Source organism: Drosophila yakuba, unplaced genomic scaffold, assembly GCF_016746365.2.
Source record: "Drosophila yakuba strain Tai18E2 unplaced genomic scaffold, Prin_Dyak_Tai18E2_2.1 Segkk64_quiver_pilon_scaf, whole genome shotgun sequence".
NCBI lineage: Eukaryota > Metazoa > Arthropoda > Insecta > Diptera > Drosophilidae > Drosophila > Drosophila yakuba.
The window spans coordinates 16720-40000 of NW_025048826.1; the positions used below are offsets into that span (position 1 = coordinate 16720).

The following is a 23281-nucleotide window of genomic DNA, read 5'->3' on the forward strand; positions in this document are numbered from 1 at the left end:
GAAAGGTTATAGTAGTGTAAACAAGGCTGGTACCGACAGAGGGTTCAAAAACTACTATAGGTAGGCAGTGGTTGCCGACCTCTCGTATTGTTCGAAACTTATATATTTATATGATTTCGACAATATTATATGGAAATTAAATATTAATCATATGGAAATGAATATTTATCGTATGTATAAATGAAAAAATGATCAAATATTCCTATATTCTCTTAGAATTATAGGAATAGACCATATACGTGAAAGGTTATAGTAGTGTAAACAAGGCTGGTACCGACAGAGGGTTCAAAAACTACTATAGGTAGGCAGTGGTTGCCGACCTCTCGTATTGTTCGAAACTTATATATTTATATGATTTCGACAATATTATATGGAAATTAAATATTAATCATATGGAAATGAATATTTATCGTATGTATAAATGAAAAAATGATAAAATATTCCTATATTCTCTTAGAATTATAGGAATAGCCCATATACGTGAAAGGTTATAGTAGTGTAAACAAGGCTGGTACCGACAGAGGGTTCAAAAACTACTATAGGTAGGCAGTGGTTGCCGACCTCTCGTATTGTTCGAAACTTATATATTTATATGATTTCGACAATATTATATGGAAATTAAATATTAATCATATGGAAATGAATATTTATCGTATGAATAATGGAAAAATATATTTAATTATATATGAATAAAGGAAATATTAATATAATATTACTGTATTCTCTTGATATATAAGAGAATATCCTGTATGTTGGATACCAAACAGAATTGAAAATACCCGTTTTGAGGACAGCGGGTTCAAAAACTACTATAGGTAAGCAGTGGTTGCTGACCTCCCGCTTTATATATTATATTGGTTACTTACAAATAAAGTATATTATTTTCCGTACAAATTTGTTTCTCAGGTTCTAATGAACATTTGGGAACTTGGCTACGCGGTTAATAAAAATATACGCCCTTAGATGTTATCGTTGAAACAACAGTCAAGTATTCTATTATTAATAGAATAACAAATCGTTTCCATATAACATCGTTAATTTTTAATGACAGCGGGTTTCAAAACTACTATTAGGTAGGAAGGCACTGGTTGCCGACCTATCTCATTATATTGGTTACTTACAAATATAGTATATTATTTTCCGTACAAATTTGTTTCTCAGGTTCTTATGAACATTTGGGACTTGGCTCCGCGGTTAATAAGAATATACGCCCTTAGATAATATCGTTGAAACAAAAGTCAAGTTTCTATTATACATAGAATAACAAATCGTTTCCATATATTATCGTTAATTTTTGACGGCAGGCATTATTATTTATTAATAATAATGAAGATAATAAACTAATAATTTATTACCACGCCATAAAAGGAAATATTATATCGTTACCCCGGTATAATAAATATATTGATATTGGAAAAATTACCAAATTTTATATATGAATATCATATGCGCTCGGTTTTATGTTATATATTACCAGAGAGTTATATGGAAAAAGATAAATTTTAAATTTATCATCAAAATGCAAATGATTTAACTCAATATTTATATTGGTTAAACAAAAATTGTACATGTGTGGATACAATACTTATGTATGTTGGAAACAAAATAATATTTTAGAATGAAATATGTATAATATAAATACAATATTATGGAAATATATATGTCGCAGATTTACTTTTAATTTCAAATATAACGACCGTTTTCTGCTACTTTGTGTTCGCCTCTTTCGTTTTGCATGTTCTTAGAACACGCATTTTCTACTTCGCAACAGCGTGGCAAATAACTGTTTCTGCCGAACGTAGTCTGGTCGCGGGCGTGAGCGAGAGGGAGAGAGATATATTCCCGCTAATAACGGGACGAGCAAGGAATAGACAAAATTGCCAGTATGTGTGTTGGTATTAATGTATGTGGAGTGAAGTAAGTCTCCAAAGTGTGTTGGTATTGCGTGTAGACTCGGGTTCTACGCATTATTGCAACATTTGTTCTTCACATTAAGTTTTTGATCGCCGAAGAAGTTAGACATGCCTCGCTCCCGAATTAAACGCGCGGCCAGAAAACGTTACGCTGACGCGGTGGAAAGCGATGCAGAACACGAAAGTGATCGCGATTCGACATCAGAAGTGGGATCGCCTACTCCTACTTCCAATAGTGAAAATAATTTACTGACAATTTTGGAGTCGCAAAGTCGCCATTTTTCTGAACTGTTAAAACAAGTGCAAAACTCACAAAGAGACCCAAAAAACTCAAATGCTGTCGTATTGCCAAAGTTTAATCCCGAACGCTCAGGCTCAGACGCTCAATCCTGGTGCTCAACGGTGGATTATATATTTTCCGAAAATCAACTGGACGGCAGCGCTCTTGTGATGACCCTCAGCAAGTCGCTGGAAGGGAGCGCGTCCCATTGGCTATCTCAGACGTGCTTCCCTGGCATAACATGGACTCAGTTCCGAGAATTATTTTTGCAACATTTTGCGGGAACAGAGACATTAGCTGCAGCGGTTATGAATCTGCTACAAGGATGCCCTACGGAAGGAGAGTGCCTGTCATTATACGGAAGCCGAATGGTTACTTCGCTTATGGCCAGGTGGAAGTCGCTGAGTGTGGAACAAATTGCAGTCTCCGTTGCGCTGGCACATGCAGCTGGAATTGACAGGCGTTTGAGGCGTTTAGTTTTTACCACCAATATCGACACTCGGAACGAATTACAACAAGAACTTAAAGCTTATTCGTTTGATGCTAGACCGAGCCAGCATTCCAACAATACATCAGCGCCGCCAGGAAAACGAGCTAAGCTCTATTCTCACATCAAGTGTCATAATTGCGGAAAAACCGGCCACAAAAAGGCGGAGTGTCGCTCAAAACCAGTGGCAGATTATACCCAGCAACCCGGCCAACAACGCCCTGGTTACATGGGAGGAAGAGATCGGTCTTCTGTGACCTGCTACAAGTGCGGAAAAGATGGACACGTTTCTACTGTGTGTCCTGATCGTCAGGAGCGTTCGTCATCTAACAAAACCCATATCGTAAAAGAAGTCAACATCTGTACTGTCCTTGAGCCCGTTGGAACTGTATCGCAATCTGGTGAGTCGTTCCAATTCTGCTTCGATTCCGGAGCTGAATGCTCACTCATCAAAGAAGCCGCCTCGCAGAGACTATCCGGAACTAGAATAAGCAGCGTAGTCATTTTAAAGGGTATTGGTAGTAATACTGTTTGTAGCACTTTACAGATACTGGCAAATGTTATGATTAGTGAACGTTCATTTGAAATATTGTTTCATGTAGTGTTAAATGATTACATCAAGTATGACGCTCTGATTGGTCGAGATATTCTGAGCCAGGGAATCGGCGTGACAATTACATCAAAGGCCCTTACTATGTTTAACGAAAAATCTATATTACCCATTGAAGTTTCTGAATGCAATCCTGATTTGGCTACTGTTGACACCGACGTGCATGGATCTGATAGAGACCAATTGTTATCAATTTTGCAAGAATATTCGGGTTCATTTATTAGTGGAATTCCACAAAGCCGTGTGTCTACAGGACAGCTAGAAATTCGCTTGATCGACCAAAATAAGACGGTTCAAAGACGCCCGTATAGGTTGAGTGTAGACGAAAAGGCAAAAGTTCGGCATCTAATTCAACAGCTGTTAGAATCAAACATTATAAGACCTAGTTATTCCCCCTTTGCGAGCCCTATGTTGCTTGTTCGAAAGAAAAATGGTACAAACCGCCTCTGTGTGGATTATAGGGAGCTTAATGCAAATACAGTCTCGGAGAAATATCCATTGCCGCTTATTTCAGATCAGATCGCTAGGCTGAGTGGTGCCAGGTTTTTCAGTTGTATAGACATGGCAAGCGGGTTTCACCAGATCCCAATTCACCCGAATTCAATTGAGCGGACGGCGTTCGTTACCCCAGAAGGCCAATTCGAATATTTAACTATGCCATTCGGACTCAAAAATGCCCCTGCTGTGTTCCAAAGAGCCATTAATCGTGCCTTAGGTGATCTTACCCACTCATACGCAATTGTCTACATGGATGACGTAATGATAGTTGCACATACAAAGGAAGAGGCGCTTGATAGGCTACGAGTAGTATTGCAAACACTCACTCAAGCAGGATTTTCTTTTAATATTGAAAAATGCTCGTTTCTTAAGTCTTGTGTAGAGTATTTGGGTTTTGAAGTTAGAGAAGGTGAGATTCGACCAAACCCTAGAAAAATTCAAGCCCTTGTTAATCTGCCACTTCCGCGGTCCATCACTCAGTTGAGACAATTTATCGGACTCGCCTCGTATTTTCGCCAATTTGTACCAAAGTTTTCACAACTGCTCAAACCTCTTTACGCTTTAACTTCAAAGAGCAAACCATTTGTGTGGGAATTGGAGCATGAGCAAATCCGGCAACAAGTAATATCTATTTTAACTAATGAACCTGTTCTCACTATATTTGACCCACAATTTGATATCGAGCTTCACACGGATGCTAGTGCCGATGGCTATGGCGCTATTTTGTTGCACCGAATTGAAAAGAAGCCTCGAGTTATCGAATATTTTAGCAAGATGACGTCATCAGCAGAATCGCGTTACCATTCATACGAACTGGAGACTCTTGCCGTATACAACTCCATAAAACACTTCCGTCATTACTTGCATGGCCGTTATTTTGTTGTGTTCACCGACTGCAATTCGCTTAAGGCCTCTCGTACAAAGATAGAGTTAACTCCCAGGGTTCATAGGTGGTGGTCGTACATGCAATGTTTTGATTTTGATATAGAGTATAGACCTGGACAGCGTATGGCCCATGTTGACTTTCTGTCCCGGAATCCAGTTCCAGAAAGTGTTAGGAATTCAGCAGGTATAGTGGAAAAGCATATCAATCTGACAGAAATATCTGATGGTTGGTTGTTGGCCGAACAGCAAAGAGACGAAGAAACCGCTCTTATTGTGTCTAAATTACGTAATGATGAATTGCCCGGAGATTTGGCTAAAAGCTACGAACTACGGTCTGGGACTCTGTATAGGAAAATCCAAAGAAACGGAAAGTCTCGTTGTTTGCCTATAATCCCAAAGCCATTTAGGTGGTCTGCTGTCAACAATGTCCACGAGTCAATCATGCACCTTGGTTGGGAGAAAACTCTCGAGAAAATGTACGAGTTTTATTGGTTTGATAAAATGTCCAAATACGTTCGCAAATTTGTGGACAATTGCATTACTTGCAGGTTGTCAAAGCCCCCGTCTGGCAAAATACAAGCCGAACTGCATCCCATTCCTAAGATTGACATCCCATGGCATACAGTTCATGTCGATATTACCGGGAAACTTAGCGGCAAAAATGATCAGAAGGAATACATAATTGTGCTAATAGACGCATTTACCAAATTCGTCTTCTTATCCCATACCATAAAGCTAGATACTATAAGTTGCATTAAGGCAGTAAGGTCTTTAATATCGTTATTTGGTGTCCCTTCTCGATTGATCGCTGATCAAGGACGTAGTTTTGCTAGTTCAGGGTTTCGTGATTTCTGCTCTGCTCAGAAAATAGAGTTGCACTTAATCGCCACAGGTGCTAGTCGTGCCAATGGCCAAGTAGAACGAGTTATGAGTACTCTCAAATCCATGCTAACTGCGGTTGAAACTGGCCAGGGATCTTGGCAGGATTCTTTATGTGAAATTCAACTGGCTCTTAATAGCACGCCCAATAGAGTGACCAAAGTTAGCCCGTTAGAAATACTCATTGGCAAAGAAGCAAGGCCGTTTGGTCTAACACCTATCATAAATAATGAAAATACTGTCGATGTGGAAAAAGTTAGAGAAATAGCAAAACGTAACATGGAAAAAAATGCCAAAATTGATAAAGAAAGATTTGACAAGAATAAAGCTACTGTTGTGAGACACAAGGTTGGTGACCATGTCCTACTCAAAAATGAAGAGCGGCACCAGACCAAACTAGATCCTAAGTTTAGAGGCCCATTTTTGGTGTCCGAGGTACTACCAGGAGATAGATATAAGCTCAAAGCATTAAACAATAATAGAACTTATAAATATTCTCACGAATTTTTGCGAAGTATGCCTGAGAAGGGGATTACCACAGAATTTGAAGATGAAGGCGCAGAAAAAGACGCTGTGAATCAAGCCAGTGAGGGCTGTGATGAGGATCAAGCCAGTGAGGGCTGTGATGAGGATCAAGCCAGTGAGGGCTGGGACCTTGAAATTGATTAAGATTTTGTAAACCTTCGGATCGATTCGGGAGACGACTTTCTCTTCAGATGGGTGCCCGAGTTAATGTGGTTCGCCATTTGATTGCAGATTAGTTCGAATCCCGGAAACGATTGTTGGTGCTGGTTATTTGGCTGGCCTATAGACTGCGTCAACCGTGTGCCATGTATGTTGGCCGGTTTGTCGAGTTGTAAGCTGTGCTCTAGGCTAATAAGAGTATAGACTGGCCGGTTTGATGAACCGTGCGCTAGTGGAAGAAAGTAATGTAATGAACTAAGAATGTAAACGCTCTCAGAGAAGCACTATGAATATGGTATGTTCTGAATAAAAGTTGGTGGTAATCCGGATCTCATGGCTTAAAATTAAATGATAAAACTAAGAAATGAAACTTGGAAGAAATGTGTTAAGTTGCTTAAAGAATTAACAGAAAATAATAATGATGTAAATGAATTGAGAAAGGAAAATGCGTTATGAATTATTAACCCACGAGGACGTGTGTGAGGTCAGGAAGGCCGTGTCGCAGATTTACTTTTAATTTCAAATATAACGACCGTTTTCTGCTACTTTGTGTTCGCCTCTTTCGTTTTGCATGTTCTTAGAACACGCATTTTCTACTTCGCAACAGCGTGGCAAATAACTGTTTCTGCCGAACGTAGTCTGGTCGCGGGCGTGAGCGAGAGGGAGAGAGATATATTCCCGCTAATAACGGGACGAGCAAGGAATAGACAAAATTGCCAGTATGTGTGTTGGTATTAATGTATGTGGAGTGAAGTAAGTCTCCAAAGTGTGTTGGTATTGCGTGTAGACTCGGGTTCTACGCATTATTGCAACATTTGTTCTTCACATTAAGTTTTTGATCGCCGAAGAAGTTAGACATGCCTCGCTCCCGAATTAAACGCGCGGCCAGAAAACGTTACGCTGACGCGGTGGAAAGCGATGCAGAACACGAAAGTGATCGCGATTCGACATATATATATATAATGGTTATAAAACATTAATGGAATTTACGAATACGAATGCTATATAAAAATGGCCGTAATCGATTTAAAATAGATTTAATAAAAAACGGAAATTTATATAAAATGGAAATCTATAATATTTATATTACTTATTTCAATTCAAAAAATATGAATGAAATATGAAGAAAGAAACATTATTCTGGTTGATCCTGCCAGTAGTTATATGCTTGTCTCAAAGATTAAGCCATGCATGTCTAAGTACACACGAATTAAAAGTGAAACCGCAAAAGGCTCATTATATCAGTTATGGTTCCTTAGATCGTTAACAGTTACTTGGATAACTGTGGTAATTCTAGAGCTAATACATGCAATTAAAACATGAACCTTATGGGACATGTGCTTTTATTAGGCTAAAACCAAGCGATCGCAAGATCGTTTTATTGGTTGAACTCTAGATAACATGCAGATCGTATGGTCTTGTACCGACGACAGATCTTTCAAATGTCTGCCCTATCAACTTTTGATGGTAGTATCTAGGACTACCATGGTTGCAACGGGTAACGGGGAATCAGGGTTCGATTCCGGAGAGGGAGCCTGAGAAACGGCTACCACATCTAAGGAAGGCAGCAGGCGCGTAAATTACCCACTCCCAGCTCGGGGAGGTAGTGACGAAAAATAACAATACAGGACTCATATCCGAGGCCCTGTAATTGGAATGAGTACACTTTAAATCCTTTAACAAGGACCAATTGGAGGGCAAGTCTGGTGCCAGCAGCCGCGGTAATTCCAGCTCCAATAGCGTATATTAAAGTTGTTGCGGTTAAAACGTTCGTAGTTGAACTTGTGCTTCATACGGGTAGTACAACTTACAATTGTGGTTAGTACTATACCTTTATGTATGTAAGCGTATTACCGGTGGAGTTCTTACATGTGATTAAATACTTGTATTTTTTCATATGTTCCTCCTATTTAAAAACCTGCATTAGTGCTCTTAAACGAGTGTTATTGTGGGCCGGTACTATTACTTTGAACAAATTAGAGTGCTTAAAGCAGGCTTCAAATGCCTGAATATTCTGTGCATGGGATAATGAAATAAGACCTCTGTTCTGCTTTCATTGGTTTTCAGATCAAGAGGTAATGATTAATAGAAGCAGTTTGGGGGCATTAGTATTACGACGCGAGAGGTGAAATTCTTGGACCGTCGTAAGACTAACTTAAGCGAAAGCATTTGCCAAAGATGTTTTCATTAATCAAGAACGAAAGTTAGAGGTTCGAAGGCGATCAGATACCGCCCTAGTTCTAACCATAAACGATGCCAGCTAGCAATTGGGTGTAGCTACTTTTATGGCTCTCTCAGTCGCTTCCCGGGAAACCAAAGCTTTTGGGCTCCGGGGGAAGTATGGTTGCAAAGCTGAAACTTAAAGGAATTGACGGAAGGGCACCACCAGGAGTGGAGCCTGCGGCTTAATTTGACTCAACACGGGAAAACTTACCAGGTCCGAACATAAGTGTGTAAGACAGATTGATAGCTCTTTCTCGAATCTATGGGTGGTGGTGCATGGCCGTTCTTAGTTCGTGGAGTGATTTGTCTGGTTAATTCCGATAACGAACGAGACTCAAATATATTAAATAGATATCTTCAGGATTATGGTGCTGAAGCTTATATAGCCTTCATTCATGGTGGCAGTAAAATGTTTATTGTGTTTGAATGTGTTTATGTAAGTGGAGCCGTACCTGTTGGTTTGTCCCATTATAAGGACACTAGCTTCTTAAATGGACAAATTGCGTCTAGCAATAATGAGATTGAGCAATAACAGGTCTGTGATGCCCTTAGATGTCCTGGGCTGCACGCGCGCTACAATGAAAGTATCAACGTGTATTTCCTAGACCGAGAGGTCCGGGTAAACCGCTGAACCACTTTCATGCTTGGGATTGTGAACTGAAACTGTTCACATGAACTTGGAATTCCCAGTAAGTGTGAGTCATTAACTCGCATTGATTACGTCCCTGCCCTTTGTACACACCGCCCGTCGCTACTACCGATTGAATTATTTAGTGAGGTCTCCGGACGTGATCACTGTGACGCCTTGCGTGTTACGGTTGTTTCGCAAAAGTTGACCGAACTTGATTATTTAGAGGAAGTAAAAGTCGTAACAAGGTTTCCGTAGGTGAACCTGCGGAAGGATCATTATTGTATAATATCCTTACCGTTAATAAACATTTGTTATAATACAAATAAATTGAATTTACCAAAATACCAAATTACAAAAGCATATGATATATGAATGATGAGATTTACTTTAGAAATGCACATGATTTATTATGATTATTTGCAAATGCGTTTATATATGAATATTATCTAACACAATAATATTCAATTGATAGATTTCTCAATGGAATCAAACAAAATTCTGATATATTTATATAATAAATAAATGTGGCTGGCAACCACAAAGGTAATGTGATTGGGGACCACATTTACCACATATGTATGTTAAAAGTGACTGGTGACCACATTTTAACATTTCTATTAAAATTTGATGTTGTGGGTAGTGTTGGCTCAAAACATTAAATTAAATAAACGGCATTCAAATAAAAATAAACAATGCATTTCCTAATAATTCGAACATTCGAAATCAAATAAAAATGGTAACAAAAAAATTGTGTGTATATGGACCATAATATACACGCGTTGCGAATATGTATTGTTCATCTAAGTTATGAGCATACATTGGCTAATGCAACAACCTAAAATATACAATGTTGTACCTGGCATCCATCAGGTTAATGTTTTATATAAATTGCAGTATGTATCGCCCATATTGGTTAATTACAAATAAAATATAATTACATGATACATAATGCTTATATGAAACTAAGACATTTCGCAGCATTTATTTTAGGTATAAAAATACATTTATTGAAGGAATTGATATATGCCAGTAAAATGGTGTATTTTTAATTTCTTTCAATAAAAAAATTATTGACAATATATAGAAATAAATTATAAAACTCTAAGCGGTGGATCACTCGGCTCATGGGTCGATGAAGAACGCAGCAAACTGTGCGTCATCGTGTGAACTGCAGGACACATGAACATCGACATTTTGAACGCATATCGCAGTCCATGCTGTTATGTACTTTAATTAATTTTATAGTGCTGCTTGGACTACATATGGTTGAGGGTTGTAAGACTATGCTAATTAAGTTGTTTATAAATTTTTATAAGCATATGGTATATTATTGGATAAAATAATAATTTTATTCATAATATTAAAAACTATATATGAAAAACATTATCCTCACATTTGGATGTGAAAAACGAAGAGAAATATTTTCTTTTTCAATCAAATAATACTGAGAAATGTCTAGCATAAAAAATTGAATTATTTTTCATCTAGGATTGTCTCTTATTAATGATTCGAAAATAGAAAAAAACTTGGTTATATTATTATTCTTCGTTGGTTCGTTAATGGATAATACTATGCTACAAGAAATAATGGATATATTACAACGAATTTATTAAAATGTTTTATCATTATATATTAAGAATTAATGGCAATAAAAAGTTATATACAACCTCAACTCATATGGGACTACCCCCTGAATTTAAGCATATTAATTAGGGGAGGAAAAGAAACTAACAAGGATTTTCTTAGTAGCGGCGAGCGAAAAGAAAACAGTTCAGCACTAAGTCACTTTGTCTATATGGCAAATGTGAGATGCAGTGTATGGAGCGTCAATATTCTAGTATGAGAAATTAACGATTTAAGTCCTTCTTAAATGAGGCCATTTACCCACAGAGGGTGCCAGGCCCGTATAACGTTAATGATTACTAGATGATGTTTCCAAAGAGTCGTGTTGCTTGATAGTGCAGCACTAAGTGGGTGGTAAACTCCATCTAAAACTAAATATAACCATGAGACCGATAGTAAACAAGTACCGTGAGGGAAAGTTGAAAAGAACTCTGAATAGAGAGTTAAACAGTACGTGAAACTGCTTAGAGGTTAAGCCCGATGAACCTGAATATCCGTTATGGAAAATTCATCATTAAAATTGTAATATTTAAATAATATTATAAGGATAGTGTGCATTTTTTCCATATAAGGACATTGTAATCTATTAGCATATCCCAAATTTATCATAAAATATAACTTATAGTTTATTCAAATTAAAGTGCTTGCATTTTAAAACAGAATAAATGTTATTAATTTGATAAAGTGCTGATAGATTTATATGATTACAGTGCGTTAATTTTTCGGAATTATATAATGGCATAATTATCATTGATTTTTATGTTTATTATATGCACTTGTATGATTAACAATGCGAAAGATTCAGGATACCTTCGGGACCCGTCTTGAAACACGGACCAAGGAGTCTAACATATGTGCAAGTTATTGGGATATAAACCTAATAGCGTAATTAACTTGACTACTAATGGGATTAGTTTTTTAACTATTTATAGCTAATTAACACAATCCCGGGGCGTTCTATATAGTTATGTATAATGTATATTTATATTATTTATGCCTCTAACTGGAACGTACCTTGAGCATATATGCTGTGACCCGAAAGATGGTGAACTATACTTGATCAGGTTGAAGTCAGGGGAAACCCTGATGGAAGACCGAAACAGTTCTGACGTGCAAATCGATTGTCAGAATTGAGTATAGGGGCGAAAGACCAATCGAACCATCTAGTAGCTGGTTCCTTCCGAAGTTTCCCTCAGGATAGCTGGTGCATTTTAATATTATATAAAATAATCTTATCTGGTAAAGCGAATGATTAGAGGCCTTAGGGTCGAAACGATCTTAACCTATTCTCAAACTTTAAATGGGTAAGAACCTTAACTTTCTTGATATGAAGTTCAAGGTTATGATATAATGTGCCCAGTGGGCCACTTTTGGTAAGCAGAACTGGCGCTGTGGGATGAACCAAACGTAATGTTACGGTGCCCAAATTAACAACTCATGCAGATACCATGAAAGGCGTTGGTTGCTTAAAACAGCAGGACGGTGATCATGGAAGTCGAAATCCGCTAAGGAGTGTGTAACAACTCACCTGCCGAAGCAACTAGCCCTTAAAATTATTATTTGTGGTGTCTTTATTGTGTCATATTTAAAATCTGTCCAGGCAAGGGACAATTATTAAATGTTTTGACGCGTACGTTGGCAAGGAGAAGGGGTTACAGATCGTGGGATTGTTGTAGATATACATAGAGTTTCAGGATATAAAGCTATCAGGTTAACACATCATCATTTCAGCAGAATTTCATGGGAGTTGTACAGATGGGTTTAGAGGTGGAGTAGCCGGTGTCATCTCGTTAATCCTGTCCAGGGGGTGCGTCTTTTGCAGTCTTCTGTTGCTGCGTGGCTGGCTGTCGCGTAGCAGATTGGTCGCCAGGGTGTTGGGGTGGTTGGTCAACTTGTCCTTATGCCGTCTGCATGCCTTCTCAATTTCGTCCTTCACCATGGGAATACCCAGGGCCTCGTGGATGGCCTTGTTGGTGTGATACGGATGGGCTCCCGAGGCCATCCGTAGCGCTTTATTTTGAAATTTTTGAATGCTGCTGATGTTGGAGTCGCAGGCAGTTCCCCACAGTTGGCATCCGTAGGTCCAGATTGGCTTTATTATGAAGCTGTAGACCAGTGTCTTATGTCTGGTCTTCAGCTTGGACCGTCTGCTTAGTAGCCACTGGTATTGCCTTAGTCTAGCCTCGGCTTGCTTTCTTTTGCGGTCGATGTGGGCCTTCCAGGTAAGCCGCCGGTCCAGCGTCATTCCCAGGTATTTCGGGTGCGGATCGCTTGGGATTTCTACTCCGTTGAGGGTGACCGGGGGGCAGTTTCCTCGTCGTAGGGCGAAGGTGGTTTGGGACGATTTCTCCTCGTTCACCGTGATGCACCATTTGCGCAACCAGGGCTCAATGGTATTAAGCTGTCGTTGTAGTGTAGCGGCAGCTTCATCGGGTGAGCGGGCGGTTGCCAGGAATGCGGTGTCGTCCGCGTAGGTGGCCACCAGGAGGCCCTCGTCTTCGATGACTGGGAGGTCGGCCGAGAATAAGGTATATAGGATCGGACCTAAGACGCTCCCCTGTGGCACTCCGGCGTTAATGGTTTTGGTGCCCGAGTAGGCTTCTCCACTTCGCACGACGAATGTCCTACCCTCTAGGTAGGATTGTAGCAGGGTGTAGTACGGGTGAGGGAGGTGCCTGCGGATCTTCAACAAAAGTCCCGGGTGCCAGACCCTGTCGAACGCCTGCTTGATGTCCAGCAGCACGGCACAGCAGTAACTTTTCCTTTCGAAGGCGTCCAGAATTTTACTGACCAGCCGGTGGCATTGAACTGGGGTGGAGTGAGAGCGCCTGAAGCCAAACTGGTGATCCGGGATCAAACCAGCCTCGTCCAGTTCTGGCAATACTCTACGCAATAATATTCTTTCGAATATTTTGGAGAGGATTGCCAGCAAGCTTATCGGACGGTAGGAGGCGAGCTTAGCTTCAGGTTTGCCTGGCTTGAGGATTAAAATTACCACAGCCTTCTTCCATGGTGTTGGGAAGTGGCCTATTTGTAGGCAGCTGTTGTAGACGTTGGCCAGTAGTTGTATGCAGGGAGTGGGAAGGTGCTTGATGGCGGCCGCCTCGAGGCCGTCAGCTCCAGGTGACTTGTTGGATTTTAGCCCACGGATCTCCGCTTCTACTTCCTCAACCGTCACCGGATCCATGTCGTGGTGGTCGATTTGTACCGGCGGAACCTCCTCATGTAGGGTTTCGTTAATTTCTTCTGGAGTGCACCTTAAAATCGGGGTGAAGGCCTCTTCCAGGTGACCGGCAAACGCCTCTGCTTTATCAAGGTCGCTTCGACACCAGGTACCATCGGCTTTCTTGACGACCGCTGCCCTCCTGGTCGGTCGTCTGATGCTGCCGGTCACCCTCCACAAGTTGTGCTGTGGGTCTCCTGGCTCTACTTCGCTTAAAAAGCTGTCGAGTGCGGCTCTCCGTAGGACAAGGAGTCTGTCCTTGAGATGTTTGGTGGCTCTATTGAAGGCCCTCTTGTCCCGTGGGTTACGCGAGTGCATCCAAACCCTCCTGAGTCTCCGTTTCTCCGCTACCATATCGGCGACTTCCGTCGACCACAGATGTATATCCCTGTGGGGGGGCCTAGGTGTGCCTGTGGCCCTTGGTGTGGCGTGCTCAGCCGCGCTGTGCATTTCGTTGGTCAGTTTGTCGATGCTGGCGTCGACTTGCTCTGCCGAGGATAGGTCCACGTTCGGGTTTATTGCTTCGACCAGCCACTCCTTGTACGCCTCCAGGTGGGTGCTTTTCCTAAACATTCTTGGTCGAGCTGCCCTTTTCTGCACCGGTAGGTTAAGGAACAACTCGACCGCGCTGTGGTCCGAAAATAGGTCGGCGTTTGGGAGGCAAGTTATCTTGGCTCGATCGATGCCCTTGGACAGCGCTATGTCGAGAATGTCCGGATGCTTTTCTAGGTCCGTGGGCCAATAGGTGGGTTCGCCTGTGGAGTGGCAGTCAATCCCCATAGTGTGAACGCACCTGAGTAGGGCATTTCCTTTGGGGTTATTAGTTCGGCAGCCCCACCACCGGTGTTTGGCGTTGAGGTCTCCGGCGAGGATGAACCTCTCCCCCATGTCGCTCAGGAGCGTGTTAAATTGGCCCTCGGTAACCTTGCTTTTAGGGGGGATGTAGGCTGAGGCAATGGTGACTTTGCCTAGTGGGCTGGCTACGTCCACCTTGGCGCACTGCACCCAGTCCTCCTTCACAGTAGCTTCCCTGTTGTATCTGATGCCCTTTTTGATTAATAAGGCCGCTCCTCCGTGACCTCTTCCACTAGGATGATTAGCGTGAATGAAGTCGTAGCCCCTTAAACGGATATACGACCTGTCGGTGAAGTGCGTCTCCGATATGAGTATGATATCTATTGCATTTGTTAGCATGAAGTGTTCCACTTCGAGCCTGTGTCTGACCAGGCCGTTGGCATTCCAGAAGGCTATGTGCAGGCCTACTTGCTGCAGACCTGGGACAGGATGGCGCTAACCATTGCCGTCAGTTGAGTGAACATCTTGTCCATCATTTTCTCTAGCAGTTTCTCCATTCTGAACATGAAGACTGCCGCTTGGTGATCCTCCTTGGGGGACTCTGGCGTGAACTGCTGTTGGTGCGGTTGCAGTGGCCGCTCATACCCTTTGGCTATGTCTGCATAACTTGTCACGTTGGTGTCGAACAACGGATGGGATTGTGTTTGTCGAGGGCCGTGCCACTGGGCTGGGCGGGGTGCCTTTGGAGCGATGTTTGCCTTAGCCTTCTTGTAGGCCGGGCATCCTCTATATGAAGCCGGGTGAGCTCCCTGGCAGTGTGCGCAGCATGCCGGCTCTTCCTTCTTCTTACCACACACAGCGGAGATATGGTCTTCCCCGCATTTGACGCAGCGCGCATCCAATCGGCAATACCTCTGGCTGTGCCCATAGCCTTGGCACCTAAAACACTGAGGTATGTCATTGAATTTCCGTGGGGGTTCCACTGTCACGACGGACCTACATAGCCTCTTGATGTCAAAGGCTGCCTTGTTGTTAGCGGCTGGCTCGAGGTTAATGAAAAATATAGGCAACGGGGTTTTGCTCAGGTGTCCGGTGGCGTTGCGGGCGTCTCTCACTGTGTGCCCCATTTCGCCTAATTCTTCCCTTAAGTAGCTCAGCGACGTGGAGTGGTGCAGGCCCTTCACCACGATTTTATAGGCACGTTCGTCCCTGGGCTGGTACGTGAAGTACCGTTTTTGGTCGACATCGAGGCGGGTTTTGAGCGCGGAGTAGGTGGCCTTGTCCGGCATCAGAACCCGAATGTTGTTATCCCTTGTGGCCTTATATGAGAACTCAGTCTCTTTACCGGCAACCTCGATGATTAAATCAATAAGCGCCTTTATGTCGGTGACGTCGGGGATGAATATGGGCGGCGGCTTAATGGTCTTTTTCTGGTCGGGTTGATTTTTCGGCGGGGCGGGTTGGCGTTTCTCCTGGGGCGTATCGTCGACGCTGTCATCGTCGCTGTCGTCTCCAGAGAGGAGGGCAAAAGCGTTGCCCTTCAGCCTTTCCGTCCGGATTAGCTTCGCCCGGGCTGCTGCGCTGGTGCTGGGTGCATCTTTGCTGGCATCTTTGGGCTTCCTGGCGGTCTTACGCTTGATTTCGCCCGGCTCGGTGGTCGTGCTGGAGTCGTCGCTGGACCTACCTCCGTTTTTCGCTGCTCCGTTGGCCTTTTTCCTAGGCGGAGCGACTGCCTTAGGAGATCTCGGGGGGCGGGGGGCGGATTGCCAGTCCATCTTGGTGGCGGGGGGAGAGGGGAGAACGGGCACTTGTGCAGACAAAACTGCCTTTTGAGCAGCCTGTACTGCGTTGCACTAATTGTTTTCGCTGTCCCTTTTGGCAGTTTATTTGTTTACTAGAACACGCACACGCGGTTGCGCGTGTGTAGGTGCGAACAGGCGCACGTTTTACGATCACCAGATCGCGGCGACCAATCACAGCGCGTGGGCGAAGATAAGGTCGGCCTTATCAGTGACGGTGTCGTTGTTGTTGTACGTGTGGGCTTTACGCTGCGCGGTTGTCCGTAGGCACGTCTTCACTCGGCGAGAGTTCGATCGCGACTCAGCCCTTAAAATGGATGGCGCTTAAGTTGTATACCTATACATTACCGCTAAAGTAGATGATTTATATTACTTGTGATATAAATTTTGAAACTTTAGTGAGTAGGAAGGTACAATGGTATGCGTAGAAGTGTTTGGCGTAAGCCTGCATGGAGCTGCCATTGGTACAGATCTTGGTGGTAGTAGCAAATAATCGAATGAGACCTTGGAGGACTGAAGTGGAGAAGGGTTTCGTGTGAACAGTGGTTGATCACGAGTTAGTCGGTCCTAAGTTCAAGGCGAAAGCCGAAAATTTTCAAGTAAAACAAAAATGCCAAACTACATAAAAAAGCGAATTATAATACACTTGAATAATTTTGAACGAAAGGGAATACGGTTCCAATTCCGTAACCTGTTGAGTATCCGTTTGTTATTAAATATGGGCCTCGTGCTCATCCTGGCAACAGGAACGACCATAAAGAAGCCGTCGAGAGATATCGGAAGAGTTTTCTTTTCTGTTTTATAGCCGTACTACCATGGAAGTCTTTCGCAGAGAGATATGGTAGATGGGCTAGAAGAGCATGACATATACTGTTGTGTCGATATTTTCTCCTCGGACCTTGAAAATTTATGGTGGGGACACGCAAACTTCTCAACAGGCCGTACCAATATCCGCAGCTGGTCTCCAAGGTGAAGAGTCTCTAGTCGATAGAATAATGTAGGTAAGGGAAGTCGGCAAATTAGATCCGTAACTTCGGGATAAGGATTGGCTCTGAAGATTGAGATAGTCGGGCTTGATTGGGAAACAATAACATGGTTTATGTGCTCGTTCTGGGTAAATAGAGTTTCTAGCATTTATGTTAGTTTCTTGTTCCCCGGATAGTTTAGTTACGTAGCCAATTGTGGAACTTTCTTGCTAAAATTTTTAAGAATACTATTTGGGTTAAACCAATTAGTTCTTATTAATTATAACGATTATCAATTAACAATCAATTCAGAACTGGCACGGACTTGGGGAATCCGACTGTCTAATTAAAACAAAGCATTGTGATGGCCCTAGCGGGTGTTGACACAATGTGATTTCTGCCCAGTGCTCTGAATGTCAAAGTGAAGAAATTCAAGTAAGCGCGGGTCAACGGCGGGAGTAACTATGACTCTCTTAAGGTAGCCAAATGCCTCGTCATCTAATTAGTGACGCGCATGAATGGATTAACGAGATTCCTACTGTCCCTATCTACTATCTAGCGAAACCACAGCCAAGGGAACGGGCTTGGAATAATTAGCGGGGAAAGAAGACCCTTTTGAGCTTGACTCTAATCTGGCAGTGTAAGGAGACATAAGAGGTGTAGAATAAGTGGGAGATATTAGACCTCGGTTTGGTATCGTCAATGAAATACCACTACTCTTATTGTTTCCTTACTTACTTGATTAAATGGAACGTGTATCATTTCCTAGCCATTATACGGATATATTTATTATATCTTATGGTATTGGGTTTTGATGCAAGCTTCTTGATCAAAGTATCACGAGTTTGTTATATAATCGCAAACAAATTCTTTAATAAAACGATGCATTTATGTATTTTTGATTTGAAAATTTGGTATAACTCCAATTACTCAGGTATGATCCAATTCAAGGACATTGCCAGGTAGGGAGTTTGACTGGGGCGGTACATCTCTCAAATAATAACGGAGGTGTCCCAAGGCCAGCTCAGTGCGGACAGAAACCACACATAGAGCAAAAGGGCAAATGCTGACTTGATCTCGGTGTTCAGTACACACAGGGACAGCAAAAGCTCGGCCTATCGATCCTTTTGGTTTAAAGAGTTTTTAACAAGAGGTGTCAGAAAAGTTACCATAGGGATAACTGGCTTGTGGCGGCCAAGCGTTCATAGCGACGTCGCTTTTTGATCCTTCGATGTCGGCTCTTCCTATCATTGTGAAGCAAAATTCACCAAGCGTTGGATTGTTCACCCATGCAAGGGAACGTGAGCTGGGTTTAGACCGTCGTGAGACAGGTTAGTTTTACCCTACTAATGACAAAACGTTGTTGCGACAGCATTCCTGCGTAGTACGAGAGGAACCGCAGGTACGGACCAATGGCACAATACTTGTTCGAGCGAACAGTGGTATGACGCTACGTCCGTTGGATTATGCCTGAACGCCTCTAAGGTCGTATCCGTGCTGGACTGCAATGATAAATAAGGGGCAATTTGCATTGTATGGCTTCTAAACCATTTAAAGTTTATAATTTACTTTATAAACGACAATGGATGTGATGCCAATGTAATTTGTAACATAGTAAATTGGGAGGATCTTCGATCACCTGATGCCGCGCTAGTTACATATAAAAGCATTATTTAATACAATGACAAAGCCTAGAATCAATTGTAAACGACTTTTGTAACAGGCAAGGTGTTGTAAGTGGTTGAGCAGCTGCCATACTGCGATCCACTGAAGCTTATCCTTTGCTTGATGATTCGAAATAAATAAGACCATTGAGTACTCGTGTGGTACTTGTTTGTTGGTTTTTGAGGGTTAGCGCGCAAGCGCCAGTGCCCTCGAGAGCCGACCACCCCGACTGGACGCGACTGACGACTGACTGACCGACCGACCGACTGGACGCGCGATATATAATATTATATATCATATGATAGAAAGAAAGACTAAAAAATTCTATCTGGTTGCCAAATAGCTTGTCATCGATTTAGTGACGCTAATGAAATTGTCCCCATCTATCTACTATCTACTAATGATAGAAATAAAGACTTTACAAAATTCTATCAGGTTGCCAAATGGCTCGTCATCGATTTAGTGACGCTAATGAAATTGTCCCCATCTATCTACTATCTACTAATGATAGAAATAAAGACTTTACAAAATTCTATCAGGTTGCCAAATGGCTCGTCATCGATTTAGTGACGCTAATGAAATTGTCCCCATCTATCTACTATCTACTAATGATAGAAATAAAGACTTTACAAAATTCTATCAGGTTGCCAAATGGCTCGTCATCGATTTAGTGACGCTAATGAAATTGTCCCCATCTATCTACTATCTACTAATGATAGAAATAAAGACTTTACAAAATTCTATCAGGTTGCCAAATGGCTCGTCATCGATTTAGTGACGCTAATGAAATTGTCCCCATCTATCTACTATCTACTAATGATAGAAATAAAGACTTTACAAAATTCTATCAGGTTGCCAAATGGCTCGTCATCGATTTAGTGACGCTAATGAAATTGTCCCCATCTATCTACTATCTACTAATGATAGAAATAAAGACTTTACAAAATTCTATCAGGTTGCCAAATAGCTTGTCATCAATTTAGTGACGCTAATGAAAGTGGTGGTGTCCTTCTCTTATAATAGAAATTATAACTTTATTATGACTAAAGGAATATATGAAATATTCGTATATTCTTATAGTATTAGAAAAAAACCCAATACTATAGGTATATTAAATATAAAACATATGAAAATAATAAATATTTATCATATGAATACAGACAATATAATGGTATATTAAATTAAATAATATACATATTTAAAAAAATATATATATTATATGAATACAGGAAAAAATATATAAGTATATATAAATTAATATAATTATATATACATATAAAGGAAAAAATGATGGAATATTTCTATTTTCTATTAGTATGATATAAAAAAAACCCATACATGTGAAAGGTTATAGTACTACTATACTATACCATATTACTATAGGTAGGCAGTGGTTGCCGACCATAGGGTAGGCAGTGGTTGCCTCTCGTATTGTTCGAAATTTATGTATTTATATGATTTCGACAATATTATATGGAAATTAAATATTAATCATATGGAAATAAATATTTATCGTATGTATAAATGAAAAAATGATCAAATATTCCTATATTCTCTTAGAATTATAGGAATAACCCATATACGTGAAAGGTTATAGTAGTGTAAGCAAGGCTGGTACCGACAGAGGGTTCAAAAACTACTATAGGTAGGCAGTGGTTGCCGACCTCTCGTATTGTTCGAAACTTCTGTATTTATATGATTTCGACAATATTATATGGAAATTAAATATTAATCATATGGAAATGAATATTTATCGTATGTATAAATGAAAAAATGATCAAATATTCCTATATTCTCTTAGAATTATAGGAATAGACCATATACGTGAAAGGTTATAGTAGTGTAAACAAGGCTGGTACCGACAGAGGGTTCAAAAACTACTATAGGTAGGCAGTGGTTGCCGACCTCTCGTATTGTTCGAAACTTATATATTTATATGATTTCGACAATATTATATGGAAATTAAATATTAATCATATGGAAATGAATATTTATCGTATGTATAAATGAAAAAATGATAAAATATTCCTATATTCTCTTAGAATTATAGGAATAGCCCATATACGTGAAAGGTTATAGTAGTGTAAACAAGGCTGGTACCGACAGAGGGTTCAAAAACTACTATAGGTAGGCAGTGGTTGCCGACCTCTCGTATTGTTCGAAACTTATATATTTATATGATTTCGACAATATTATATGGAAATTAAATATTAATCATATGGAAATGAATATTTATCGTATGTATAAATGAAAAAATGATCAAATATTCCTATATTCTCTTAGAATTATAGGAATAGCCCATATACGTGAAAGGTTATAGTAGTGTAAACAAGGCTGGTACCGACAGAGGGTTCAAAAACTACTATAGGTAGGCAGTGGTTGCCGACCTCTCGTATTGTTCGAAACTTATATATTTATATGATTTCGACAATATTATATGGAAATTAAATATTAATCATATGGAAATGAATATTTATCGTATGTATAAATGAAAAAATGATCAAATATTCCTATATTCTCTTAGAATTATAGGAATAGACCATATACGTGAAAGGTTATAGTAGTGTAAACAAGGCTGGTACCGACAGAGGGTTCAAAAACTACTATAGGTAGGCAGTGGTTGCCGACCTCTCGTATTGTTCGAAACTTATATATTTATATGATTTCGACAATATTATATGGAAATTAAATATTAATCATATGGAAATGAATATTTATCGTATGTATAAATGAAAAAATGATAAAATATTCCTATATTCTCTTAGAATTATAGGAATAGCCCATATACGTGAAAGGTTATAGTAGTGTAAACAAGGCTGGTACCGACAGAGGGTTCAAAAACTACTATAGGTAGGCAGTGGTTGCCGACCTCTCGTATTGTTCGAAACTTATATATTTATATGATTTCGACAATATTATATGGAAATTAAATATTAATCATATGGAAATGAATATTTATCGTATGAATAATGGAAAAATATATTTAATTATATATGAATAAAGGAAATATTAATATAATATTACTGTATTCTCTTGATATATAAGAGAATATCCTGTATGTTGGATACCAAACAGAATTGAAAATACCCGTTTTGAGGACAGCGGGTTCAAAAACTACTATAGGTAAGCAGTGGTTGCTGACCTCCCGCTTTATATATTATATTGGTTACTTACAAATAAAGTATATTATTTTCCGTACAAATTTGTTTCTCAGGTTCTAATGAACATTTGGGAACTTGGCTACGCGGTTAATAAAAATATACGCCCTTAGATGTTATCGTTGAAACAACAGTCAAGTATTCTATTATTAATAGAATAACAAATCGTTTCCATATAACATCGTTAATTTTTAATGACAGCGGGTTTCAAAACTACTATTAGGTAGGAAGGCACTGGTTGCCGACCTATCTCATTATATTGGTTACTTACAAATATAGTATATTATTTTCCGTACAAATTTGTTTCTCAGGTTCTTATGAACATTTGGGACTTGGCTCCGCGGTTAATAAGAATATACGCCCTTAGATAATATCGTTGAAACAAAAGTCAAGTTTCTATTATACATAGAATAACAAATCGTTTCCATATATTATCGTTAATTTTTGACGGCAGGCATTATTATTTATTAATAATAATGAAGATAATAAACTAATAATTTATTACCACGCCATAAAAGGAAATATTATATCGTTACCCCGGTATAATAAATATATTGATATTGGAAAAATTACCAAATTTTATATATGAATATCATATGCGCTCGGTTTTATGTTATATATTACCAGAGAGTTATATGGAAAAAGATAAATTTTAAATTTATCATCAAAATGCAAATGATTTAACTCAATATTTATATTGGTTAAACAAAAATTGTACATGTGTGGATACAATACTTATGTATGTTGGAAACAAAATAATATTTTAGAATGAAATATGTATAATATAAATACAATATTATGGAAATATATATATATATAATGGTATAAAACATTAATGGAATTTACGAATACGAATGCTATATAAAAATGGCCGTAATCGATTTAAAATAGATTTAATAAAAAACGGAAATTTATATAAAATGGAAATCTATAATATTTATATTACTTATTTCAATTCAAAAA

The 23281-nt window shown here is 40.0% G+C and overlaps 2 non-coding genes and 1 pseudogene across 2 annotated transcripts; all 3 read left to right on the plus strand.

Moving 5' to 3' along the window:
- The first annotated feature begins 7373 nt into the window (after nucleotides 1-7373).
- On the plus strand, nucleotides 7374-9368 carry LOC120322351. Its single transcript, XR_005562127.1, has one exon. It is a non-coding gene; the product is annotated as a small subunit ribosomal RNA (ribosomal RNA).
- Nucleotides 9369-10187: 819 nt separating this feature from the next.
- LOC120322349 lies at nucleotides 10188-10366 on the plus strand. The gene has a single exon (XR_005562125.1). It is a non-coding gene; the product is annotated as a 5.8S ribosomal RNA (ribosomal RNA).
- A 387-nt stretch (nucleotides 10367-10753) lies between these two features.
- LOC120322348 lies at nucleotides 10754-19292 on the plus strand (annotated as a pseudogene).
- Nucleotides 19293-23281: the final 3989 nt, after the last annotated feature.